The 21056-nt window shown below is 43.7% G+C and overlaps 1 long non-coding RNA gene across 5 annotated transcripts in view; it reads right to left on the bottom strand.

Moving 5' to 3' along the window:
• LOC135275754 (uncharacterized) overlaps positions 1–21056 on the bottom strand; it is a 201871-nt gene that overhangs the window by 117487 nt on the left and 63328 nt on the right. For all 5 annotated transcript variants that reach the window (XR_010343325.1, XR_010343327.1, XR_010343324.1 and 2 more), the window contains one exon: positions 3131–3200. This is a non-coding gene — a long non-coding RNA (uncharacterized LOC135275754). The remainder of the gene's footprint in view (positions 1–3130; positions 3201–21056) is intronic.

A 21056-nucleotide genomic window follows, 5' to 3' on the forward strand; every position in this document is an offset into this window, starting at 1 on the left:
TAGGATAAAGTGTCTATTCGGCTAGCTTAATTCCTCACCAACCCTACTGCCAATAATTTCCTCTCCCCATTCGAACTCATTCAACTACATTAGACATATTAAATCCCAGCCACATTAAACAAAGGTTAGACTGCTATTGTACAAGCTCAGATTTTAGCTTCCTTGGCCTGCTTGACCCGAGGGAGGGGCCTAATGAAGTTTCTACTGATGGCTGCCATATAAGGATTCCAGCAGGAAGTGGGATGGTGGGTGAGAAGTGCTGTTCCCAGAGGGTACTGCACGCACACCCAGACACCAGCCTGCCCACTGCTCTCTCTTAATTTGCTAGGTGATCTCTTTGCAGGGCTCTGTATCAGCTATAACTGCCTTTCTGCACATTCTCCACATGCAAGCGTCTCTCTCACTCCTACGGCTGAGAAATGACACCCCCATCTCTCTGCTTTGAAGCAGCTTGCTCAAGGTAAGGAAAATAAATCTTATAAATGCAGTTTATTAGTCCAAATCCAGCCTCTGGTTTGGAACTCCCTGACATTGCCTTTAAATATATTCTTATACATTTGGAAGAAACTTAAGTAGCTTAATCTCATCTGATTCTGTATTTTTAAAGCATATTAGTATTAAACAACAACATGCAAATTACTCTGCTGGAAATATCAGCTATACCCAAAACAGTCCCTGGTGTGCAGCAGTTCTTTTTCCTAGAGCAAATATGGTATTTGAATGCCATCCCCTTGTTTATGTGTCTACATGACAAAGTGCTATAAGAATGCAAAAGAGGCTGGGTGCGGTGGCTCATGCCTGTACTCCCAGCACTTTGGGAGGCGAAGGCGGGTGGATCACCTGAGGTCAGGAGTTTGACATCAGCCTGACCAACATATAGTGAAACCTTGTCTCTATTAACTTGCTAAGAGTTAATAGAAAGGCCAGGACCAAAACCTATTTGTTTATGGGGTTGTGCAGACCCATCTAGGGATGGAATTCAAGACAAAATATAAAAATTAGCTGTGTATAGTGGCACATGCCTGTAGTCCCAGCTACTTGGGAAACTGAGGCAGGAGAATTTCTTGAACTCAGGAGGTAGAGGTTGCAGTGAGCTGAGATCACGCTACTGCACTCCAGCCTGGTTGACAGAGTGAGACTCTGTCTCTGAAAAGAAAAAAAAAAAAAGAATACAAAAGCAAGAGGCATTACATATGCTTGGGGGATTCTTATAGATACATCTGGAAAGTCTATCCCACAGGGGACAGGAAGTCACGTGCCCCTGGTTTCAGGGATCAAAGACCAGGAGGGTGGACACGTTCCATGAGAGGACCCACCTTCTGATGATGAAGCCAGCCATCCATGTACTGAGTCCACAATAGGACAGAAAGAGAAGTCACCAGAAAACAGTAAATGAAGTTGAAGGACTGCAATGTGGAAAGGCTAGCAATGGCCATGTTGGGTCACGTGCCACAGTAGAGACAAAGCAAAGAGAATAGCAAAGATACTTAGGCATCTGGTGAGAGATGGGGCGAAGACAAGAGGGAGGGGTGGGACGAAGGGAGATGAAGAAAGTGGCAGCCTCGACCCTGGTAGCTTTCCACTCCTTGCTTATAGTTACCATGAATCCTGGCTATTACCGTAGCTCCTATCCTTCATGCCTATGGATTTCTTGAGGATTTACACCATCTTTTCTTTCAGTATCTTATACCCAAAAGAATACTGCTGAGAACGTAAGTCAGAGAAGTGACATTTGAACCAGATATAAAGGGTGAGTAATCGTTTGACAGGCAGAGAAAGGGCTGGGCATTCAGCCTAAGAAAACATTTTGCGTGGTGTGACTTACAGTCACAGAAGAGATGCCTGCATGGAGATCACTCAAGGCACTTCCAATAGGTCTCCTGCTTCCCTTCACAGCCTGCCCTACCTGTTCCAGAAGATGGACTGCACCAGGGTAGAATTCCAGGTCTGGGAAGAGCACGGTGGCTCATGCCTGTAATCCCAGCACTTTGGGAGACTGAGGCAGGTGGATACCTGAGGTCAGGAATTGGAGATCAGCCTGGCCTATATGGTGAAACCCCATCTCTACTAAAAAATACAAAAATTTGCTGGACGTGGTGGCAGGCGCCTGTTATCCCAGCTACTTGGAAAGCTGAGGCAGGAGAATCACTTGAATCCAGGAGACGGAGGTTGCGGTGAGCCGAGACCACACCACTGCACTCCAGCCTGAGCAACTCCCTCCCAAGAAATAAAGAAAAATAAAATAAAATAAAAGAATTATAAGTCTGGTCGAGAAACAAGGGGATGATGGCACCGTGAGCTCTCTGGGAGCACAGAGCCAAAGCTGCCGGAGGTCCAGACAAAAACTTGTACCTCCATGTTCACAGCATAATGACTCACAATAGCAAAAGGTGGAAACAACCTGAGTGTCCATCAGCAGACAGTTGGATAAGCCAATGCATCATATCCGTAAGTCAGAATAGCACTCAGCCTTAAAAAGGAATGAGGTACTTACACAGGCTACAACACGGATGAACCTGGAAAATCTTACACAAAGTGAAATAAGCCAGACACAAAAGGCCTCTTAGAATATGACTCCATTCATACCATGCAGCCATAAAAAAAGATGACTTCATGTCCTTACAGGGACATGGATGAAGCAGGAAGCCATCATTCTGAGCAAACTAACACAAGAACGGAAAATCAAACACCTCATGTTCTCACTCATAAGTGGGATTTGAATGATGAGAACACATGGACCCCAGGAGGGGAACATCACACCTCGGGGCCTGTTGGGGTATCGGGGTCTAGGGATGAGATAGCATTAGAAGAAATACCTAATGTAGATGATGGGGTGATGGATGCAGCAAACTACCATGGCACATGTATAACTATGTAACAAACATGCACGTTCTGCACATGTACCCCAGAACTTGAAGTATAATTTTAAAAAAAAAAGAAAAAGAATATGATTCCATTCATATAAAATATTCAAAATAGGCAAATCCACAAGGCAGACAGTAGATTCGTGATTTCCAGATGATGGGATTCAAGACACATTGTCCCCAGAATATGGCACCTTGGCATACTGAATATTTTAAGCTGGAGAAATTTGAGAAAGAGTATATACAGGAAGTATTTTCTGACTTACCCTGAAGCAGGTCATAAGACTTTCATGTGAGAGGTGCCCTCCTATACCCAGAGGAAAGGAACATCTTTCTCTGTGAAAACACAAGGACACAGAAGATTTTGAACAAATAGGCCTTGCCAAGCTCCTCCCAGTTTATTGCTGTCAGATCACATCCTTTGTGTTCCATTTCTCTGTGATGATCCATTCTTCATCAAACCTAGCATAAAACTATTCAGGTGTAGCTATTTCTGGGGCTCCACTTTCTTATGAAGTTTACTGTGTCATGCAAAACTTATATTAAATACATTTGTATGCTTTTCTCTTAGTAACCTCCTTCTTGGTGTGGGATCTCAGCCATGAATGGAAGATAGGCAGAGAAAAAGATATTTTTCCTCCTCTCCACAGGGGAGAAGGGAGGGGGAAAAGGGAGAGTGACTGCCATAGCATTTCCATTTGGGATGATGATGAAGTTCTCAGGATGAATGCACAGTATTTGAATGTACTTAATGCTGATGAATTGTACACATTAAAATGATACATTTTATGTGTATTTTGCCACAATTAAAAAACATAAAAAATAAATGTGGCTGATGGGAAAACTGGAAGCAACTATGGATTTGTTGGACAGCCCCCTGGCATGCAGACAAGAGAACCACATTGAAGGGGACTCATGTTTTCTGATCCACCAGGCAGCTCCACAGCCTGGTTATGGCCACACTTAAGAAGTTCTGTTGTATATCTGGAGGAAGGGATGAGCTTCAGAAGAATCAGGCTTAGGTTCAAAACCTCAACTCTGCTACTTCCAAGGTATTTTTATCTTGGCAAATTTTTCATGCTCTTTGCCTCCATTTTCTGTTCCAAAAATCAGGTAAGTATTAACCCACTGAGGATGGTGATCAAATGAGATAATATGCATCAAATGCCTGATATTACCAAAAACTTTTATCTATTACTCTTGAAAACACAAGATGAATAAAATTTCCAAATCAGTTATAGTCATAAGAAATTGAATACACCAATGGACAATGGCCAGACAGTATATAAAAACAGACCCACAACCTGCAGCAACCTGCCCAGGAAACTAACTCCTTATCTTCAATAGTCAGCCCAGGAAGCCAGCCTGACATAATTCAGACCTGCAGGAAGTCAGACTGCTATCTCTAACAACAATCCAGGAAACCACACATTAACCCCTATAACAACTGGCCAAATGACCAGGACTTGATTGATAACTGACAGCTTCCCTAATTTTTGTCCCTGCTTCCAACTTTGGACCAACCAGACAGAGCTCTAGGGGAGGAAAAAAATAATCACCTTTCTGTACCCATTGTAGCTTCTCCAGCTGGAGCCCTGTAAATTAGGCAAGTAAAAGGTTAACACGAACAAAATAACAAAGAATATTTACTGGCATGTGCATCACACATACACGTGGGAGTACCCAGTAAGGAGTAACCTAAAGGTTATCTTAGGCCAAACAAAGGAACAGGTGTTTAGGGCTTCAGGGTGGGGGAGCAAGTATAAAAGAGGAAAAACATATTTTCCTTCTAATATAGTACAGACGAGGCCCAAAGTGGGGCTTAGCCCACAAGGTTCTTGGCTTTGCCCAGGAAAGAATTCAAGGGCCAGCCAGAGGTAGAAGAAAACAGCTTTATTGAAGCGGCAGTGTTATAACTCTGGTGGTGTTATAACTCTGTGACTGCTCTTGTAGAGTAGGGCTATGCCATAGGCAGGATAGGAGCTCAAGGCAGTTTTGCAGTCGTATTTATACCTACCTTTAAATTCATGCAGATTAAGGGGTAGCTTATGCAGAAATTTCTAGGGAAGGAGTAGTAACTTTTGGGTCACTGGATCACTGCCATGGAAAGGGGCAGTGACTCCTGGGTGTTGCCATGACAATGGTAAACTGATGTGGCACATTGGCAGAAGCAAGGTGTCTTATGTGATCAGGTAAGAGTACAGGTCTGACTTTGAAGGGTAGAAAAGCATGCCACCCCAAAGTATGCCTCTTTGGCATATGGACTATTTTGAACTAAAGGCCATTGAGAATCAGTAGATCCAGGAAAAGCCCTAATACATTTTCCTTTTGTATAGGAAATTTACATTTGGAAAAGAGGTCTCCCCATCTCCTGTGCCAGAAAGAGGATTCTTAACTCTTATCAATGAAGGCCAGACTAAAATCTGTGTCACAAAAACTATTAAACAACCCTAGGTTACCATACCCTTCCTGATCATTTTTCCATAACCTGTGATGGGTTTCAGCACATACTACCTGTATTAGTCTATTCTTGCTGTAAAGAAATAACTGAGACTGGATAATTTATAAAGAAAAGAGGCTTCATTGGCAAACAGTTCTGCAGGCTGTATGGAAAGAATGGTGGCATCAGCTTCTAGGGAGGCCTCAGGAAACTTACAATCATGGTGGGAGGCAAACAGGGAGCTGGCACTTCACGTGGCCAGGGCAGGAGGAAGGTGGGGGAGGTGCTACGTACTTTTAAACAAGTAGATCTGATGGTGACTCACTCACACTCTATCAGAACAGGATTGAGGAGGTGATGCTAACATATTCATGAGAACTACACTCTCATGATCCAATCGCTTCTCACTAGGCCCCACCTCCAACACTGGGGATTATAATTCATCATGAGATTGGTGGGGACACAGATCCAAACCATCACTACTTTAAACTATAGCACCTTGACATGTTGATTTTAAGCTGAAGGAATCTGAGAAAGTACATGTGCAGGAAAGACTCTCTGACCTTTCCTTGAAGCAGGTCAAAACCCTTTTGTGAGAGGGGCCCTCCCTATACCCAGGGGACACAAGCGTTGGGCATCATCTCTTTGAAGGGACACAGAGAGTAATCTAAGCAAACAGGCTTTGCTAAGATCCTCCAGTTTATTACATTTCTCTCATTCTTTCTCTTTGCTCTGTCATATTTTTCCACGATACTTCATTCTTCCTCAAATCTACAACAAAAAACATTCAGGTTTAGCTGTTTCTTCTGGCCTTCATCTCCTTTTGAAGGCTCCTGTGTCACATAAAACTTACATTAAATAAATCTGTGTATCTTTCTCTTGTTCATCTGTCTTTTTTCACAGGGGTCCTAGCCAATGAACCTGAGATGGGTAGAAATGGGGTAAGAGGTCCACTACTCACATATCAGATTAAATTGAGGACTAGCTAAAACGGGGTTAGGGCTGAAGCAGCTTTCCAAAAGACATACGCTGGTGGCTGACTCCCCTGTTACAGCAGCCTCTGAATAAATGGCCTTTAGTTTTTCCCTCTGGTTGATATTTACCCAGCCTATAGCTTCACACAGATGTGATAGGAGCCAGAGACATCTGAAGGCCACTGGCATCCTCGTCGAGCCCACTCGCCACTCCACAGCAAGTTAGACTCTGTGAGCATGTCTTTGTGGAGCACACATCCTCCTCCACCTCTTCCCTCTTCAAAACCTAAAAGGCGGACTTACAGCTCAAGACCGATGGTGCCTTCCTGAAAGGCACCTCCCCCACCTTCCTCCTGCCCTGGCCACGTGAAGTGCCAGCTCCCCGTTTGCCTCCCACCATGATTGTAAGTTTCCTGAGGCCTCCCTAGAAGCTGATGCCACCATTCTTTCCATACAGCCTGCAGAACTGTTTGCCAATGAAGTCCATATGAAATAAAAATGAGACGTTAGGAAAACATTAGCCTTGAGCAATTAAAAGAACAGGAAGGGGGGAAATCACTAATTTCAACAAATTTCCAGAAGACATAGAAGGGATGCCTGAGTGTTGACAGGTGGGATGGGCAGAGCAACAGGCGGCCAAATGCAGCAGCCTGGAGCACAGGAGGGAGTTAGAGAGAAGACCAGAGACCATCTGCACAATGTAACTTGTGGAGATGAAGCGTGGCTGCCTGAATTGAAGGGGTTCATTGAAAGTCTGTGTTTGGCGTCTCTGTTGGCATCACCCCATCCCATATGCAAAGCTCAGGCAGCTGATATTAATCCCCAGTCCCCTCCACCACCAAAAGAAAAAAAAAGAAAAAATATTCTTTTCTAAATAAACCAAAAATACTTGTTAAAAATATTCACTGTAGTCAAGAGTCTCTTTAGACAAATTTTTAAAGTAATAATTTCTTTAAATTTTTGCAGAGAAGAGCAGTCGATACTGGATTTAGGAATTCCTTTAACAGGAAATTGAATTTTAAACAAATCAATCTATTTTTTTTGGTAAGGAAATAAGCCTTATGTGGGTTACTCTGTTATCCCCAGCCTGGACCTTAGCTGTTTCTGCTTCAAGTTCAGGTATGTTCAAGCATGCCTAACACAATTTGGGGGCTGTTGACCAGAGATCTATATTCAGAAAGGCTGAGGGTCCAGGCAAAACTCAATGGAAAAGAGAAGTGTCAGGGAGGTAGTGTGACCCGTAACAAGGACTTCCCAATCAGAGGAGAAAAATGATGGTGTGTACAGCAAGCTGTTATTTCCAGGTCAGCCTCCCCAGACTGATGTTTGCTGCTCAGAGACTAAAATGAAGTTCTGTTAGAACCGAAAGCTCCCAGCACTCTAGTGGAGGAAACACCATTCTGTCACCTGTCTGATAAAGAGAAGGTATCAGAAAGGAAGAGGAGGATTCTCCCCACTGCTGGGCTCAGGTCCCTCCAGAGCCCTGCTGTGCAAGTAGCTGCGGTGTCCAGGGGAAGGCAGAATACAGTGCCTAGCTGAGAAAGCAACAGAGCGCAAAAAAGCAGCAGCCAGTGGATGCCTCCCCAGGCCTACAGACTCTCTCGCAGCCCTGCAGACTCCCTCTCAGGCCTGCGGACTCCCTCCCAGGCCAGCAACTCCCTCCCAGGCCAGCATACTCTCTCCCAGGCCTGCAGACTCCCTCGCAGCCCTGCGGACTCCCTCCCAGGCCTGCGGACTCCCTCCCAGGCCAGCGGACTCTCTCACAGCCCTGCCGACTCTCTCCCAGGCCTGTGGACTCTCTCCCAGGCCAGCGGACTCTCTCGCAGCCCTGCGGACTCCCTCCCAGGCCTGCGGACTCTCTCCCAGGCCTGCGGACTCTCTCCCAGGCCTGCGGACTCTCTCCCAGGGACAGAACTATCCTTCCTCATGAGCACACCCTGGACCCCTAGGAACATGTTGAAGTGCTGCAGGTGGGGGCAAAACCTGGCACACAGAGGTTGTAAATAAACTTGTTAAATTAACTTTAGCCTAAAGATGCCTCCTTACCTATTTTAAGTTTAGCCTACAGGTTTCTCTATGCATAGTGAACAGTAGCCTAACTGGAGGTATACACAAACTATAATTTACTTTTCTTTCTTTCTTTTTTTTTTTTCTACAGAGTCTCACTCTGTAGCCAGGTTGGAGTGCAATGCCATGATCTGTGCAACCTCTGCCTTCTGGGTTCAAGCAATTCTCCTGTTTCAGCCTCCTGAGTAGTTGGGATTACAGGTGCCCACCACCACATCCCGCTAATTTGTGTATTTTAGTAGAAACGAGGTTTTACCATGTTTGCCAGGATGCTCTTGATCTCTTGATCCACCCACCTTGGGCTTCTAAAGGGCTGGGATTACAGGCGTGAGCCACCGCACCTGGCTGACTATAACTTACTCTTATGTCAATCACTGAGTTTTGGCCAATAAAGGCAGCCAACTGTTCAAACTGGGTTCAAATAAGATAAATGCTGAGCTATAACCAATGTGGCTGTTTCTTTTGTTTTTTTTTTTGTTGTTTGTTTGCTTTTTAAACAGGGTTTTGCTGTCTCCCAGGCTGGAGTGCAGTGGCATGATCTCGGCTCACTGCAGCCTCAAACACCTGGGTTCAAGTGATTCTCCTGCCTCAGCCTCCCGAGTAACTAGGACTACAGGCCTGCACTACCATGCCCGTCCAATTTTTGTATTTTTAGTAGAGACAGGGTTTTGCCATGTTGGCCAAGCCAGTCTCAAGCTCCCAGCCTCAAGTGATCTGCGCACCTCAGCCTCTCAAAGTGCTGGAGTTACAGTTGTGAACCACTGTGCCCAGCCCCAATACAGCTGTTTCTGTACCTCACTTCCGTGTTTTGTACATCCCTTTCCTTTTTCTGTCTATCATTGCTCAATCAGTAGTAAATGTGAAGAGCAAAGAAAAAAAAAATCCTTGCTTAAGCCTAATTTAAGAGCTCATCTTTTTCAAGCAAAATGATCTATGATCAAATTCTCATGCAACCAGAGAATTTTAATAGCCTCTTAATGTTGTTGTTTCTTAAGGAATTAATTCTGCTGCTAAGAAAATGTGCAGAATTCAAGTCTGTAAACTAGGTGACTGTGTTTCAAATAAAAGAAAATGTCCTGTCCTTTTGCAAAATGAATATTGGCTATCGATTCAATAGTGATAATTGACTATTATTCACTCATTGCCTTACTTCTCATCTCTATTGTAGCCTCATAAAATTGGCAGGCCAGTGACAAAGATTATTTGCTTGGCCAAACTGTAGTTGAACTTCTGAATCTTCTCCTAGGCCCATCTGTGTACCTTCTTGTAAAATCCAGTTTTAGCAAAGAACCCTGGTTAAGTCAGTTTAGCCAGAATCAGCCCATCCTGGATATCTAATCATCCTTGATATCTGATCAGGCTCCCCTTCCTCCACCATCCGCCAGGTGATGTCAGGTCACCCTTACCTATCTTCAGCAAGAATCCTGTTGGTGGGTTAAGCCAGAATCCCCCTACGCATATCGTTTTGTCTTAGCGATTTTCGACCCACCCACCCCCATCCTGCTCTTTGGCTATAAACTCCCATTTGCCCATGCTGTATTGGGAGTTGAGCCCAGTCTCTCTCCCCCACTGCAAGACCCTGCTGGAGTGGTCTCTATGCCTGTCACAATGGTCCTGGATTGTCTTCCTTACTGATATGGTTTGGCTGTGCCCCCACCCAAATCTCATCTTGAATTACAGCTCCCATAATTCCCACATGTCGTAGGAGGGACCTGGTGGGAGATAACTGAATCATGGGGGCGGTTTCCCCCCATATCTTTCTCATTTGTAGTAAGTAAGTCTCATAGGATCTGATGGTTTTATAAGGGGCCTCCCCTTTCACTTGGTTCTCATTCTCTCTTGCCTATCACCACGTAAGACATGCCTTTGGACTTCCACCATGATTGTGAGGCCTCCCCAGCCACATGGAACTGTATGTAAGTCTATTAAACCTCTTTTTCTGTATAAATTATCAAGTCTCAGGTATGTCTGTATCAGCAGCATGAAAATGGCCTAATACATTTACCATGCTTTACCAAGTGTCATTGGCTAATTTTTCTCTTACAAATGTCATTGTGAAGAGCAAGTCTCCAGAGCCATGTTGCAAAGGTGAGAATCCCATTTCACAAAGTGAACTTGGAGGTTTCTGTTTCTGCCTTCCAGTCCTCACTTGTATAATGGAAGTACAAATACCACCTTCATCAAAGCATTGCTGAGAGGAGTAAATGAGCTAATAACAGTATAGCACTTAAAACAACAAAACACTGCCTGAAACACAGTGGGCAGTCCATAAGTGTTATCAAAATCACTGGCATCATCGAAAGGCAGAACTGGCAGGTACTTCAGGGGCCATCCAGCCCCTTTATCTGCAGCTGATGAATCTAAATGTAAAAAAAAGAAAAGAAAAAAAGAAAAAAAAGCTGTTGGAGCTAGAGCTTGCTTTCACGCTTAACTGAGAATCTCTTTGACACAAAGTATATGAGTAAAGCAGAAAGCGAGAGTTGTTTATTCTATGAGTACTTAAACGACTATCTTGAAAGAATTCCTGGACAACTGGATTAAAATGTTATTCTCTTAGGAAACAGGACACAAACACAGCTTTTCACCAGATCTACGGTGCTGGTGCTGTGGGGAACAGTTTCAGGACCCAGAATGTCAGAGGATTTGTAGGTCTCTAAACTCCCACAGGGCCAGACCTACATACAGGCAGAGTCCAATCAGTCATCCTAACTGCCTGCCCAAAGAAACTCCCAGCTTTCTCAGAGAGTGGGAAAGATCTCATCTTACAAGCAGTACTGTTTCCTGCAGATCCTGCTTAAAACAGCAAAGTACCTACCAAAGCTACACATAGCTTTAACCAGAAGCTAATCCAACACTTTAATTTATTACACAATAATTAATCGAAATGCCTAAGTTTCAAATTTACTCTTCTTGAAAATGAGGGCAAATCCCAAGTTTTCCCAGTATAAATATTGCTTTCCCTTGCCTGTATTTTGGTGTGCCTTTTCAGAAGGAGATAAGGGAGAGGTGACAGCTGACAGACCAAGGTCTGAACATGGGAGCTCATCACACATCTGCTGACTGGTACACATGTCACAGCAGAAAAGATGCCCCACCTGGGATATAATTGATAGGCAACACCTATGGCTTTAGAAGTTTAGTCTAGGATGATTTTCCCTGCATGAGTCATCTTACTCTTGCTCTTGCAAAAATCAGTAAAATAGCTCAGGCGAGGCTGGGTCTGATTCTCAATTTTTTAGGAAAAGCATTGTCTCTCTGGAGAAAATGGATTTTTTTTCCTTGTGATGATGTTAGAATCCTGCCTTTAGGATTGTTATGAGGATTCTAATGCATGTTTACAGTATGCCTGATGAAGTAGGTGCTCTCTCTCTCTTTCTCTCTATATGTACACACACACACACACACACACATATATTTGTATTATATGTTATACATATGTATATTATAAATGTGTACATATACACATACATGTATATATACTATATATAAATTTATATAAAAAGTTTCAAGCTTTTATATATATGTATATATATGTGTGTGTGCATATATATATATATATATATATATATATATATATATATAAAATTTTATTTTTGAGACAGAGTTTTGCTCTTGTTGCCCAGGCTGGAGTGCAGTGGTACAATCTCGGCACACCGCAACCTTCACCTCCTGGGTTCAAGAGATTCTCCTGCCTCAGCCTCCCCAGTAGCTGGGATTACAGGCATGAGCCACCACGCCCGGCTAATTTTTTATTTTTAGTAGAGATGGGCTTTCTCCATGTTAGTCAGGCTGGTCTCGAGCTCCCGACCTCAGGTGATCCACCCCCCTCGGCCTCCAAAAGTGCTGCAATTACAGGCGTGAGCCACCACCCGTGGCATTTATATTATATTATATTATATTATATTATATTACATTACATTACATTACATTATTCTCTTAGGAAACAGGACACAAATGCAACTTTTCACCAGATCTACAGTGCTGTGGGAAACCGTTCCAGTTTCAAGTTATATATATAACTTGGAAGGCAAATAGAGCTATCACAATGCCTCCCCTTTTGAGGAAACTGAGGCTCAGAGAGGTTCAGGAGCACCAAGGTCACAGACCCAGCAAGCAATAGAGCCAGGCTCAGTGCTGCAGACTTTTGACTTTTTAGACCCAAAGCCAGAGACTCCCCAGGAGAAGCCTGGTGACGCTAGGACAGTGGCCATGGGTAGTAGAGACAGCTGGGCTAGCACAGCCAGGGCTGACTTAGACATCCTGACAATTTACCCTCAGACATCACAGAACCTTCAGATAAAAAAAGGTGATGATTCAGGCGGGAGATGGAGACACTCTCCTGAGAATTTTTAGCGGAGTTTGAAACGAGAGTCTGCTCAGTTGTGCTGTTTGGGTTTGGGGTTGTGGGGACAGCTTTCTGGAGGAAAAACGAGGCATGAAAAACCAAGTCCAGGGACTTCAAGGGGTGCTCCCTTATTCACCCACAAATGATGTGCTGTCCTAGGCAGGGCTCGCAGGAACCTGTGGTGTCGATGGATCCCCTACAGAGCCCCCCTTTAGGTGAACCTTCTACTACTCAGCCTCAAGCCCAGCTTCCTCACCTGGCTCTCATCTCCAATAATAAAAACACCCTAAGGAAGGGAGCAGAGAAGGTGTGAAATCTACAAATGAAGCCAAGAAAAAGTGCAGAAAAGTTAACATTTAAGATTCCCCACCCTCCATTCATAAGCCCCTGTTTGGAGAATAGAGGATGCGGAGGAGGGGAAGGAGTTATCACTTAACTGTTGGTGAACTTGGTTGCTGGATTAAGGAATCCTCTCCTCCTTGGCTAATGTCACAAATTGTCTTTTATTTTCCTCTCAAGTGTACCTTTGTAGTGGGTCTAAATATTTTCTAATAATACTCTGCTCTGATTTTGCAAAGTTCTTGGCATATGGCCACTTACTAATGGTTTATTGGGTTCTAATCAATATCAGGAAAGTGGGGCAGGGTGGACTGAAGAAGGCCTTATTCTTGGAGGCCACATGGGTAATGCCATGATTCACTCACTGACTCCCCCGCCATGTGGCCTTACGGAAATCATTGAACCTTTCTGAATGTTTTTATTTCATTACTTCTAAAAGCAAAACAAAACATATTAAATATTGCTTTTGCAATTATATAAATAAATTAGACATTTTTAAAAAGCAAACACCATGAATATTTGGGTCATTTCCATTTGCACAGAAGCTAACGCAACTCTTAAAAAAAAGGATGAGCCTATCGTCTTCTGCTGTAGGGAAAAAACAATAACTCCCATAAGTCCACAGGTTCTTAGTTGGAATTGACCCCTATTAATTTTTTTTTTTTTTTTGAGACAGAGTTTCCCTCTTGTTGCCCAGGCTGGAATGCAATGGTGCGATCTCGGCTCACCACGACCTCCGCCTCCCGAGTTCAAGTGATTCTCCTGCCTCAGACTCCCAAGTAGCTGGGATTACAGGCCTGCACCACCACATGTGGCTATGTTTGTATTTTTAGTAGAGACAGGGTTTCTATGTGTTGGTCAGGCTGGTCTCGAACTCCTGACCTCAGGTGATCCACCTGCCTCGGCTTCCCAAAGTGCTGGGATTACAGGTGTGAGCCACTGTGCCCGGCCCCAGAATTGACCCCTATTACTAAAGACAGATTAATGAGAAAAAAAAATCAGAAGTTTATGCACATATACATTTTATTTATAGATGGAAGACACCTAGAGAATGAGTAGTTCTCAAAGAGGTAGCTTTGAATTCCAGCCTATACAGCACCTTCAACAAAGAATAGTAAATTTTTAGAGAAATGACAAGACAAAGAAAAAGGACTTGGAGTCTCTACTGGCAGCAAAGGCAAAGAAATGGCAGATAAGGGCTAGCTAGTGAAGTTTGTTAGTGCAGATTTCTCTGGTACGGTCTCCAGGCTGGTAAACATCTAAAGGTGACTTCAGCGATTAAGCTTTGTTCTCCCTGGTAGAGAGTGACCACGTTACCTTTTCTCTTTCCAAATCTGTGTCCTGCTTTTAGGCAAATGGAGGGCAACCAGAGAGCTTTCCTGCATCTGCTGCTTCTTAACTGTCTTCAGCTCAACAATTCTTTATGTCTCGGGGAGGCACATACTGGTCTCCCACTCTGCCACGTTTTTCTACTTTCCTTCTCAGCTGACCTTGCAAGAGGGTTAGTCATACTCTCTGCACTTCCTCATTTCTATTCTTATGCCCCGTTCCATCCAGCTTCCATCTCTGTCACTCCAAAAACTACTCGACAAAGCTGACAATGACCTCACGTTGGCAAATGCGATGACAGATCTTACCGTCTCATCTTGCCCTCTCAGAAACATTCATGACAGTGAATCACTCTTGTCCCTCTTGGCTTCTTTGTCCCACAATATCACTGCATTTCCTCCTACCTCTCACTCTAGTTGGTTCATCCTCCTCTGTACAATCACCAGGTGAACAGGCCCTTCTCCTTTGCATTTCTGTCCCTAGAAGTTTCCATCAATTCTCATGGTTAAAATTATCTATGTGCCAGAATATATGTTTTCATTTCAGATGAGTCCTCTGAGTTCCAGACTTTAATATCTGACTACTTACATGTCATCTCTACTTTGATGTATCACAAAATTAAATGTCTCCCCTTTCCCGTAAACAACTAGTTGTCCAACAACCATCGATCATATCCATCTCTGTGAATGACACCACACTCTGCCTGAACCAAAAATCTATCTTAAATCTACCCACGTATGTCGACCTCAACTGCCCTCTTGGTCCATGACTGATCTTCCTAGTTCCATCCCTGCCCCTTTCCATCCTTGCTCCAGAGCGAGAGTGATCCTAAAATGTCAATCAGAGTGGAATACTGTCTGCTTAAAACTCTTCAATGGCTTAAGTTTGTTCAGGATGCTGTAATGAAATACTTTAGGTTAGGTAATTTATGAACAACATAAATTTACTGCACATGGTTCTAGAGGCTAGGAAGTCCAAGATCAAGACACCAGCACATTCGGTGCCTGGTGAGGGCCCGCATTCTCATAGATGACAACTTCTATGTGCCCTCACACAGCACAAGGGGCAAACAAGCCTCCTTGGGCCTCTTTCATAAGGGCACCCATACCATTCATGAGGGCACAGCCTTCCCAAGGCCTTATCTTTTACTATAAGTATCAACGTATGAATTTAAGTATCAACATTAAGTATCATCATATGAAGTTGAGGGGAACATTGGCATTCAGACCATAGCACTTCCCACTGCACTTAGAATAAAGTTTTAGCCCCTACTAATGGCCCTCCCTCACCTAGCTTCTGCTCATTCACTCTCTCCAGCTATATCCCACACTCTAAAGGGCAGTGTTTGTTGAGGAGTCAGAGGGAACATGGAAGAAAAGATAGAAAAAAGAGAAGCAAGACACAGATCACGAAGAACTTTGGATAATATACTGGATGAGTGTAATTCTTATCCCATGGGCCAGTAATTTTCAAAGTGTGGCCTGTATCAGAATTATCTAAGGTCTATTTGTGACTCAGCCTCCTGGGCTTCCTTCCAAATCTATTAGATCTAAATCTTCAGACAATAGAAAGCCACTGAAACTATTTAAAATGAGACAGTCAAATTTGGGGTGAAACTTTAGATCAATTTTAGCCCTAGTAAAGAAAGTAGTTGAAATCCAGATTTAAAAGTCATCCTTCCTGTTGCTCAAAGAGTCATTGACTAAAATAATAACTGGACCAGGATTCTTTCTCAGTAAAAGTTTGGGAATACCGTGAATTTTCATAACTGGAGAGGGAGTATCTTCCGGGAAGTAAAGAGCTGGAGAATTTCATCCTAAGTCTTATCCTGCTCCCTCCTTAGCCTGCTTGACCTCTCCTATGATTAGGATATCCTCATAGGATGAATTGAGGCCCCCCAAAATTTATATGTTTATGTCCTAGCTTCCAGTACTTCAAAAATGTAATCTTATTTGGAGATATGGTCTATGAGGTACTAAAATCCAAAGGAGGTAGTTGGGGTGGGCGGGCCCCAGTCCAGTATGACTCATGTCCCTGTGAAAAGTACAAATTTGGAGACAGTCATGCGCAAGGGGAGAGCACCATGTGAAGATGAAAGCAGAAAGTCTGGTGATGTTTCTACAACCAAAGAGATGCCAATGGTTGGCCCAGGAGAGGAGCACGGAACAGATCCTCCCTCACAGCCCTCAGAAGGAACCAACCTTGCCTTGACCTTGAACTTCTCAACTTCAGAACTGTGAGACAAACAACGTTGTTTAAGCCGGCCAGTGTGTGGCATTTTGTCACAGCAGCCCAAGGAAACTAATTTGGACGCCAAAACACAGACACAGCCTGGCCCCTAGAACCTCAGAGATTTGACAAATGAATAATAAATCAAAGAATGAGAAAGCTCAGGCTCTTGATCACTGTAGTCACAGAATGTTTATAAATAATTTGTAGTAGCCAGGCGTGGAGGTTCACACCTGCAATCCAGCACTTTGGGAGGCCAAGGCAGGGGGCATTGTTGGGGCCTAAAAGCTTGAGGCCAGTCTGGGAAACACAGTGAAATCCCATCTCTACAAAAATATTCAAAACTGAGCCGGGTGCAGTGGTGCACACATGTAGTCCCAGCTACTCAGGAGGCTAAGGTGGGAGGATTACTTGAACCTGCAAATGTTGAGGCTGCAGTGAATGGTGATTGTGCCACTGCACTCCAGCCTTACAGAGCAAGACCCTGTCCCCTAAAAATAAAAAATAATTTGTAGGCTGGGTGTGGTGGCTCACGCCTGTAATCCCAGCACTTTGGGAGGTTGAGATGGGTGGATGACCTGAGGTCAGGAATTTGAGACCAGCCTGGCCAACATGGTGAAACCCCGTATCTACAAAAATACAAAAATTAGCCAGGTATGGTGGTAGGCGCCTATAATCTCATCTACTCAGGAAGCTGAGGCAGGAGAATCACCTGAACCCTGGGGGGCGGAGGTTGCAGTGAGCCAAGATCACACCACTTTACTCCAGTCTGGGTGAAAGAGTGAAACTCAGTCTCAAATAATAATAATAATTTATCATTATATAATAATTATATTTCACTATAAATAATATATTCACTACAAATCATAATTATATTATGATTTGTAGTGAATATATAATAATATTATATTATATTATATTATATTATATTATTATTATTATTTGTAGTGAATATATGATGTTGCTTCCTTTCCTTTAAGGAACAATCCCTTTCCTACTATGCTCCCAGCAGGATGGAAATCATGGTACCTACTGCCCTCTCCCAAAGACAAGCATGTGACTTAAGCTAGTCAATCAGAGAAGAAGTGACTCTGGAGATTATTTCAGAGCTGGACATGTGACTCAATCCAAGCCAACCAGGTATGAAGACTTCTTTGTCTGCTGGAGCAAGAAAGTAGTTCTTGGCTTTGAAATCTAGGTATTGGGAATATGGTCAGCTGGAGCTGATGGCAGCTGCCTAACCCAGGGTGCATATGCTCTTTGTCCACCTGCAGAATGAGAGGAATTGGTCAGCAAGTATTAGGAAGCAGAGGCAGGAAAGAGAGGAAGAAAGAGAGGAAAGAGAATGACAACACCTTTAGTCTTCATGGTGCTCGCGCCAGATCAATTGCTACTCCCTGCTTGTGAAAGTCAATAAATTTCCTTTCTGTCTAAGCTAGTTTAAGTTATGTCCTTCTCATTTGCAGGCAAAAGCATACAGGGGAATTCAATGTTATTACTCTTCAGAACAGCTGTCAATAAGCTGTGCATAGCTATAACTGTGCTTTTCTTAGTGAATCCCTGCAGAGGATCACGGTGTACCTGAGTTACTAACATCTATTTTCTTGGAACTATTCCCATTCCTCCCATGATTCATGTGAGATAGAGAAATGTTCCATGGTCCTGCACAGCACACTTGGTTTTAACCTTTACTGTCACTTAACCAACTCTGATGCAGTAAGAATCATGTGAATTTGTGTTCAGAGCTCAGTGGTCCCACAAAATTGAAGAAAATACAACTACTGCTGCCACTGTCACCCTGCTTGGCCCTCTCCCCTTGCAATACCAGTGCCTCTAAATATACACGGAAAAATATCAGTGTGAAGATGTCTGCATGTCTCACAGTGACCTTGTTTGAGGAACGCCTCAGAACCACCTCTAGAGGTGGGATATTTTGGCATTTTGTGCCCCTACCTTCTGTTTCAATGAGGAAAGCTGTGCTTTGAATTATTTATTGGAATATATATATATTTGAATTACTTTGCATTACTTATATATTGGAATAAAGTGATTATATATTTCAATATACTTTAATAGAGTAGCAGAAACTGCTGCTAGATCCTGAGTACATATATTTATTGTATCAATAAATGAATAAGGGAGCCATTATTGAGGGAATGTGTTCTCTTTCCTGGTCCACAAGGGGGCGTAGTTTTAAGGGCAAGAACTTCCCAGCGCCATGCCCCCTCCCATCTCTCTCCAACCGGGAGACTTAACGGTCTCTGTTTTAAATTTTTATGGGCGCGGGAAGAATCAAGTCAATCACTCCAGCGGAAGTTCTAAGCAACTCCTTTCATTGGCCAGAGGTCTAGGAGAAGGTGGGGGTTCCTCCCAGGTTAAAAGTCCCCTTCTTCCACACCCCTTTGGACTCCATGTTTGGGTCCCCTCCCTCCCCCGCCCCCCCCACCCCCCCTACCCCCCGACCGTGGAAGTTCTCTCTCTTCTCCTTTTTTTTTCTATCTCTACCTAAATAAAATCATTTTTCTGCAACACTGGGGTCCGGTATTTACTTTGTGAGCACACCTGGTCGCACCTCTCTCATTCTTGAGAGAGCAGGAGATCAAGAACCTTGGAGAAACATCCTCTCAGGGGCGCTAAGGGCTCCCCTGAACCCCAACATTATGGGACTGAGATTAGCATCCCTACCCCAACGTCTCCTGCCCTGCTGTGCCTGCAGAGCAGGTCTGACTATGGGTCTGACGTACCTGAGCAGAGGTACTGCAGTGGGTGGGTGGGGGTGCTGGCAGGTGGAATGAATCCCTGCTCTCTGCCATGAACTAGTTACATGGCCTTGGATAAATTACTCAAGTATTTGAGCTTTCTTAGCTGTCAAATGGAAACAATAGCAGTACGTCCTTCATAAAACTGTAGTAACGAATAAAGTCCTCTAAGCAGACGCAGTGTTGACAACAGTTCCTGGCACACCCAAAGCTTGGGGAGAGTCCAAGGCAGCCAGGGTCTTTGCCAGCCTCTCCCACTCTGCCAAAAGCCACTCGGAACACAGGATATGTTGAGAAAAGGACAGCAAGACTAGAGAGCTGGGAAAACCAGGCGGAATGTCTATCACACACATCTGTATTGGGCAGTGCAGGACGAGTGGCTTATTCCTCTGCACACATTTTCTATTAAAAGTAACAAGAAAGAAAAAGAAAAATCCTGGCACCATCCGGTGTATCTGTCCCCTGGGTTTTGTGTAGGGAATGGCTAGCGATGACTTATCTGATATCAGAGGTAGCTTGACAGCCAAGGACTTAATTTATGAAGTGTTTAGTACATTCCTGACAAAAATCGGCTCCAAACGATGGACACACGTTCATTCATGTCTTATGGCTCCCAGCTGCAGTGCTGCAGCCATAAACGCTCGTTGTTGGAAGGCTGGAGGAGGCTGGGAGTGGTGGGAATGAGTGTTTCTACAGAGTGGGAGCAAGACTCACAGGAGACCTGAGGGCTGAAACAAATGGGCCTCGGCAGGCACAGGGAGGGAGCAGGAGGAGGGCTGAGGGTTGGTCTTGCCTGTTGGAAGTGCCAATCAACCTGGGGATCATCCTGGTAGGTCACTATCTCTGAAATTCTGCTGCTGACAAGCTGAGAACAGGGGGAAGGGGCAGAGGTGATTTACTTCTCTACGATTTGTAGATAGGGTTGTGAAGACCTATGACTTCATGGGGTGAATTTGTTTAATAAAACATCAACCATTTAATAGAATGCAAAAAAAAAAAGATGTCTAGAAACAATTTTGAATAGATGGTTCTTTCTACAGGCTTAGGAAAGGCTGTTTAGCTTAAGCTAAAGGTCCAGTGAATGAATGAATGAATAAGGGACACTTCCTCATTTAGACTTTGGTCAAACTATTTGCCTTCTCTAACACTCTATTTCCATAGAATAGAGAATAGAGCAGCATGCCCTGACTGCTCCACAGGATGGTTATTTAACACAAGCAAGATAACATATATGGAAGCTCTACAAAGCCCAATTCAAATGTAAGGAAATGCAGTGGGGTAACAATCTAATCTCGTGGCTCTGTGAAGTTCTGCACCAGTTGATTACGGAGTTGGGGAGCTCAGGTACTGAAAATTGTGGGAGCACCACTGGTCACCCACAGGCCAAGGCAAGGTCAAGGTCAAATAATAGTGTACCCCTTGATCAAACTTTAATGAGCTATAAATGAAGCGTTTTAATAAAGAAATCTTGTTTGTCTCCTATGTGCAATTTCGGGTGAGCACTTATCTGAATTATAAAATGAAAAGGAAATATGTGTACAACAGGTAGGGAGTTTGCAGGTTGTTAACTAAATTTCTCTTTGTTTGCTTGTTTGTTTTTGTTTGTTTTTCTGACTCATGGTTGAGCAAGTTTTTACTGTGCCCTGTTTTTACTGACACACATCTTGGCTATGATGAGGTTCAGAACATGCTACCCCAAAATATGGCACG

The sequence above is a fragment of the Aotus nancymaae genome, unplaced genomic scaffold, assembly GCF_030222135.1.
Source record: "Aotus nancymaae isolate 86718 unplaced genomic scaffold, 86718_ANA_hifiasm-v0.15.2.pri h1tg000018l, whole genome shotgun sequence".
Taxonomy (NCBI): Eukaryota; Metazoa; Chordata; class Mammalia; order Primates; family Aotidae; genus Aotus; species Aotus nancymaae.